This window comes from Choristoneura fumiferana, chromosome 9, assembly GCF_025370935.1.
Source record: "Choristoneura fumiferana chromosome 9, NRCan_CFum_1, whole genome shotgun sequence".
In the NCBI taxonomy this organism is placed as follows: domain Eukaryota; kingdom Metazoa; phylum Arthropoda; class Insecta; order Lepidoptera; family Tortricidae; genus Choristoneura; species Choristoneura fumiferana.
The window spans coordinates 5,038,729-5,045,827 of record NC_133480.1 but is presented as its reverse complement, the minus strand read 5'-3'; the positions used below and the strand labels follow the sequence as shown (position 1 = coordinate 5,045,827).

General features: G+C 39.3%; 1 long non-coding RNA gene across 1 annotated transcript; it reads left to right on the top strand.

Moving 5' to 3' along the window:
- The first annotated feature begins 3,833 nt into the window (after nt 1-3,833).
- Nucleotides 3,834-6,268, top strand: LOC141430789 (uncharacterized). Its single transcript, XR_012451659.1, has 2 exons — nt 3,834-3,920; nt 6,160-6,268. It is a non-coding gene; the product is annotated as an uncharacterized lncRNA (long non-coding RNA).
- Nucleotides 6,269-7,099: the final 831 nt, after the last annotated feature.

Sequence of the window (7,099 nt, the reverse complement as noted above, 5' to 3'; positions counted from 1 at the left end):
TCCAGGTCACCGACCTATCTACGTTCAGCAGAGAGTTGAAATGTTCTGCCCATCGCATCAGCACTTCTTCCTTACCTTTAAGAAGGCCTTCGCCACTAACAGGCTTAAGTGGGACTTTTGCAAGTGAAGTCGTGCCGATTAGCTTTTTAATTTCACCATAGAACTTCCCTAGCTGATTAGTATTTGCAAGCCACTGCAAATAGCGAGCTTTTGTTCTTGCCATCACTTGTCTTTTGTACCCCCTGTGCTGCCGTAGAGGACGTCGGTTATCAATCGCCTTTCTAAGGACTCCATCATTCTCATCAATCCAATCCTCGTGTTTTGGTTTTGGACTTTCAGACCTCAATCAGCTCAAGATCTCCATGATCTTATTAAAAGAGGCAACGCAGCATCAAGTCATAGTATATTTTCCTTGATCCCGAATCCGTAAGCCTATCACGGTTAGAGACGTCGCTTAGTTCTACCAGATGTACAAGGCAGGAGGATGGAGGCGGAGACGAAGTTTCGTGACAACAAGCCTATGAATCGTCCAGAAGTGTGCACCACGCATGACACGGGTGATTAGGACTTGGGAAACATCTCTTTGGCGTACGAGGCATAATCTATCAGATGCGTGTTTGGATCTTGGGTGCATCCACGTTGTCTTGTGCTTGGAGGGAAGTCTGAACATTGCGTTTGTACTGCAAGATGAAATTGTGGCACAGAAATTTAGTAGCAGCTGTCAGTTATCGTTCATTCTGCCTACTCCGTGTCTACCTAGAACATTAGGCCATGCAATAAAGTCCTGTCTGACTCTGGCATTGAAAATCACCCAACAGAAGGATCTGCTCCCTGGGTCGTACACTCTCCATACAGTGACTCCACGGAGCTTATCCAACATACAACATGATAACATTAAGGTAATTGTCGTTATCCAGGTGGAGGCGCAAAGTGATCACGCGGTCCGAGATGTGCACCGGATTCTCTTGTAACTTCTTAATGAGTTGATCCTTGAACCGCAAATCCTACGCCTGACCTTCGCGGCTCGGACGAGGCGAGTCCTTTCCAGAAGAATGTGTACCCGCCACCTTGCTCCACCAGCTCACCCTCATCAGCAAGGTGTGTTTCGCTGAGAGCAGCTACATCGATATTATAGCGAGAGAGTTCCGAGCTACAATGGCGGTCTTATGCTCTGGGCAGGCGTTGTCATTACGATCAAGAAGAGTTCGCACGTTCCATGCACCAAATCTCATTTGCGATTGATTTATAGTATTATTATTATTTATTTTGATCACGTGTTTTAAGATGCGAAGGCAGCCGCGGTTACACTACACCTTCCGTGTGTTTGGCGTGAGCTTTTTTCAGGACACCTTTTCTAGCCCCTTCCAAGGCTAAGCAAAGAGAGCAGTACCACCCTTAATAGGGCTGCTCTGATGCTCCGGGTGCTGCCGAACCCCTCTCAGTCCCCCAGTGCAGAACGAAGCGACCACGGTGTCATACAACACCCCCAGAGCCGCCCACGTGTTGGCCTCAGACAAAGCCGGTTGCATCAAACCAAAAACTTTCTACTTCAGCCATTCGCCGTGGGACTTTGTTGCTTCTAATATTTGTATAAATGAATACGGACTCCTTAATATGTAATGGTAATTCACCGTTTCACTTGATACCCAGTAGAGGATTACAAAGAAAAATCAAGTAATCGTGAAACCAGGAATCGATTACGAAATCCCCATCTTTGTTACCAAAGCTGATTACATTATATTATATAAGTTTTGAGGTATAAGGACGTGCTAAAGAGAACCATGAAAAGTTGCACCATAGTGCCGTCTCAGTGGGAGAACGAGGCCGCTAACCGACAGGAGTGGAGAGCTAAGGTGAAGGCTAAACCTCCACGACTTTGAACTGAGACGGCGCTGTGACTTATAACCAAGCGCGATAATCTGAGAGCCCGACTATCTGCGGCAATCAGTTATAATTATAGTGTAATCAGCTTTGGTAACAAAGATGGGGATTTCGTAATCGATTCCTGATTTCACGACGCTTCAACTCCGACGGTGTCGTTCATGCGCTTGCAAGTGGCACTTAGCCAAACTTCTTAGAGAAGACTTCTTATACAAGTAAGTTGAATTAACAAAAACGTATCGTATCGGACACGCCCCAGAAAGGATTCCGTAGCCATTAGGAAAAATCAAGTACTTAATATTTTTCTAAGGATTTCGTATTGTGTACGGAATCTCCAAGTTTAGGTATGTTTTATACCTTAGGCTGCTAGTAACTCTTGAACTACTACAAATTCTCAAACAATCTTAGTCGTTATAATATTTCTTGTAAATTTGATATACTTACTACCATCCTTAATTTTCCAAATTTTCCACCCAACGGTTTAGATTTTAGAGGGGGAGACGCTCGATTTTGATGAAAGTTTTCACTTTAAAGTTGAATATTTCACAAACAGATCACTGAATCGAAAAAATCGTCTTAGCAACCCCCCATTGGTTTTAAAAGACCTATCCAACGATACCCCACAATACAGGGTTAGTTGAGAAAAAAAAAAACACCCTCATTTTATGTCTATGGGAGTACCCTAAAAAAATGTTTTTTATTTTTTTTATTTTATCACTTTGTTGGCGTGATAGATAAGTATATTTATACCAAATTACAGCTTTCTAGTACTAACGGTCTCTGAGATTTATTTTATTGATTACCATTACCTTGAATTTTCTTTACAATTAGCATCTTGCGAGCATCATAAGCTCTGACTTAGAGCAGGCAGACCAATTCGTTCACATGAGGAGACGCCATACTTTGAATATGTACTAAAACTAACCATTTCTGTTATCGTTTTTTTTTCGCAACAATAAAGCCTCTTTTATGCGCTATATCTCAAAGTTGCACCCACTGAGAGCAGGCAGACCAATTCGTTTCACATGAGGAGACGCCACTTTAATAACACATACAAAATGAGTCTACCGTTTCGCCAATGACCTAACATATTTATAAGTAATACTAACAACTGATGGATCCTAGTTATCTGAATAAATAAATTTTATTATTATTATTATTATCTTTGCTTTGCGAAAATCTTCTTGAACTCGACTTCATATTTCCTATGAATGGAATCAATAATAAAAAAAATATTAATCAAACTTGCTCTAAGACTTAAATTTTACTTAAGTACCTACTTAATAGTGTTAGTTCCTAACTTACTATTCCTCGGGAGTTGTTACTTATATAAGCTATCGTGGAATTCGACAGAATTGAGTTAATAGCTTTACAGTAGCATTTGCAGCACTTGCAGCTAAAATTAGTTCATAGCAACGAATTAATAGTCCAGTTTTAGCAAGACAATGAAATAGCTTAGGGTGGTGCTAAACGCAGCGATACATTTTACTTTAACAATATGTATTTTGCCAACGAATCACCTTTACTACTAAACCACCTTGTATAGCAGTCTTAGCTACAAGTAATATCAAACAAATTGATTTAAAAAAATAAACGTTTTCCTAAAAATATGGCTCCTAACTTTTTGCAATCCTCAAAGTGGACTGCAAAGAACTGACATTATTTTTACCCGACATTGTTATAGTGGACTTAGTAGATATATATTCATGCAAGTATACTTATGTAGTTACAGTTTGTTAATTATGATACTAAAAAAAATTAAGTGGTTAAAATGTTCTTTCCTTCAAAAACTTTTAAAATACACTGATTAAAAAGGGCCGAGAGATATTTTTATCCCTAGACACTTACGAACATTTAAATATAGGCATATTAACTACTACTAAGTCAAAACATATTTAATGAAACCAACCCGCTCTGCTGTTTCGAGCAGAGCAGAGAGAGGCGCGTAGTGCGCGTTTTGCAGCAGCCGTGTCGCGTTGTTCCTAAAAGGAAGGGCTTCAAATTATCCCGAAACATGTCGAGCTAAACTCTGTTTAAACGTGAGTTAACCGAGTTGATTTTATTAAATATGAGTGAGTCTCACAGTAGTTTCATGTTCAGAGTCAAAACATGTACTTTGTCTAGGGTTAATGAGTATCCCAAGACTATTTTGTGTGTGTACTTTCTGAGCATGTTTGACGCTGCACTCGGTTTTATCCCCCAAAGTCCTCTTATTAAACCGTCCTGTTTCGATACACCTATAATTTTAGTTCCGAAGTGTTTACTTTATGAAAGGTAACGTCTATTTTAGCGATTGTTTAGACACACGTCCAGCTGACGGCGCTCGAGCGCGTGCGTAGCGTTCGCGGCTAAGTTTTGGATAACTCTTTACTGATGGATTGACAAATAACATGTTTATGTTCAGTTACATTCTGAGATTTCTGAGTGAGCCAAAAAATACTACTGTGGGCCTCTTTACCAAATATTTATTTGTACCTTAAATAATTTATTGAAACCGGCGTTACTTTGTGGAGGTCCATATCGATGAACTATAACCGATTACTTTGCTCACTCACGACGCGACCTTAGGATAGCTATGTCTATGGAACAAACTGTCTGTTGTGTGGGTGGAGGACCTGCATGAACACACATTTGTTACATAGACGTGGCTATCCTCGTCGCGGGTGAGCAAAGCAATTGTTTTTAGTCTATAGAAGTGGCGAAGCGTCCATAGAACCCTATTCTCCCACCGTCTTGCCCAAATAGGACTACAGGACATACATCATTTATGAAACATGTATGCGATCTTGGCTTCGGCTTTATCACGAAAATATCTGACGCTACGCCACTAAGGTACCTTAATTACTAAAGGATTATTATTGAAGGAAGTTTGAGTACTTATAATACAAACAAATCGTAAAATGTTAGATAGGTAAACCATAAAGAACATAATCACGTTTTTTCGTCAAGGTAAAAATCTCTTTTGCATACGCTTGTTGCTTAGAAAAGGATGGTGCTCCTAAATACGAGTAGGTACCTATGTTCGTGACAAAAACTTACCTGCTAGACTCTAGCAGCTAGAGCCATGGTGCTTAGTAATGCTTAGATCCTCAACTAAACCACTTACCGGTTGTATGTTCTCCAAAACTGTGTCGCATATCATATCGTTGATGGAAATTAAACCATAACATACTAATTAACTTCAGGGGTGTTTTGAGCAGCCTCTTACTTTTATGTTCTCTTCTCCCATTGCGTTTAAAGAATAACCACCGTTACTCATTCGCTGGCCTAATTTCTCACCGCGTCCCAGAATTGGGCCAAGTGGCCGGATACTGCCGAAAGCCAACAAATTGGCGAGATTTTTCTTAGAACTGACCGAACACTTTGGTAAATCAAAACAATAACACCCGCGGTATTTCATATATCCGTTTAGATTTTAAACGCGTTTTACATACACCTGAAACTACTTATAGGTACTTTTTTCATTTTCACAGAAACGCTTAAGCATAAACAAGTTCCTATAACAACCATTCTCTAATTAGAGTTCCCTAATAATTCACGGGTAACGCTAGACATATTTTAAACGGAATATTGAATTACCAAGTTTAACGTAACGCTAGTTGAGCTCCCGATATTTCGACGCAGTATGCATCAGAAATCGCGATCAATATTCCGTTCAATACATGACTTTTTGCTAAGTTTATTAGTGAATTATCCTAATTTTTGACCAATTTATACGTAGAGTGCGTGTATCGTTTCGAATACCGCTCCCTTTGAAATCTCCCGCGGCACTGCAGCGTTTAGCTACATCTTACTCCGATTCAAAACAAATAAACTTGGCTGAAATAATAATTACCTTCGTATCGGATTCGATGCATATGTTTCTGGAATACATTGGGTCAATGGTATCGTACATTTTCTCCCTATTGTTTAACGCTTGTTTGAAATGTTTTGATAGATTTTCTACCTTGAAGTAATTAGGATAATACTCTAATGATTATTTAATGTCGTTTCTTTTGCGTTTTAAAAAAGCAATCTAGGAAAAAGATCATCCTGGTACTAATGTCAAATTTGTGTTAGAGAATCTTAGCGAGCTAAAGATGCGTTTTTATATAAATGCGTGCAAGAAATTTGCTACCAAAAAAACAAGTTGTGAGAAAAGATTTCAAGAACAGAAAATCATGCGGCTAGGGATAGTGGCAAAAAGAAAATTAGATAAATCAATTCATTACATTATTATCCTTCAGAAGTATAAGCCATTTTTTTGTTAATTAAAAAAAACTCCACATGCAATTTCAGATCGGTGCGGATGGAGCTAATTCTGCGGTTCGCAACGCGATGGGCGTCCAGTATTTGTCGTGGAGTTACGAACAAATGGGCGTGGTCGCCACCTTGGACTTAGCAGAGGTATATGTTGTAGTTGTAGAGCAAAAATGGCGGATCACTTCCCGTAAAAAGTTGTATCCGTTGGCTTTAAACCAGTATGTCAGACCACAGATGGACAAGTGTGTAAAAGTAATAAGTAATTATTAGTAGGGACTCTATTTGGACGCTTCGGGTACGAAACCCTAAAAAAGACAAGTGGAAAAATCCTTGGCGGTCTGCTTACAGAATAAACGTTTTTAGGGTTCCGTAGCCAAAATGGCAAAAACGGAGCCCCGGATAAATATGTAAACTATGCCGACAAAATGGTACAATCAAAAAAAAAATTTTTAGTGTACCTTCCATAGTGTACCTAAAGTGGGTGATTTTTTTTTCTCATCCAGCCTTTTATTGTGGGGTATAGTTGGATAGGTCTTTTAAACCATTAGGGGTTTGCTAAGACGATTTTTCGATTCAGTGATTTGTTTGCGAGATATTCTACTTTAAAGTGCAAACTTTCATTAAAGTCGAGCGATTTGATTATAATAATAAGAACTCGCCAGGGTGTTGACTATTTATTTACTTATAGCAACACTAGAATTTACCCGATCCGACAGTTGAATTGAAATTCCAGGATTATTCAAAATGCAAAAGTCACATTTAAAACACCCGGGCTAATTTCATGTCTCTAAGCCGACAAGTTGATATTTCGAGATTTTATCCCGATTCTGTGGAAATATCGGGATGAAAAAATGTTGATTAGCTATATACCTACCTACATACCAAATTTCATCCAAATCCATTCAGCCCTTTTAGTGGGAGGGGTTCCTAATAAACATACACTCACGGGCGCATACGTAGGTACATATGAGTATCA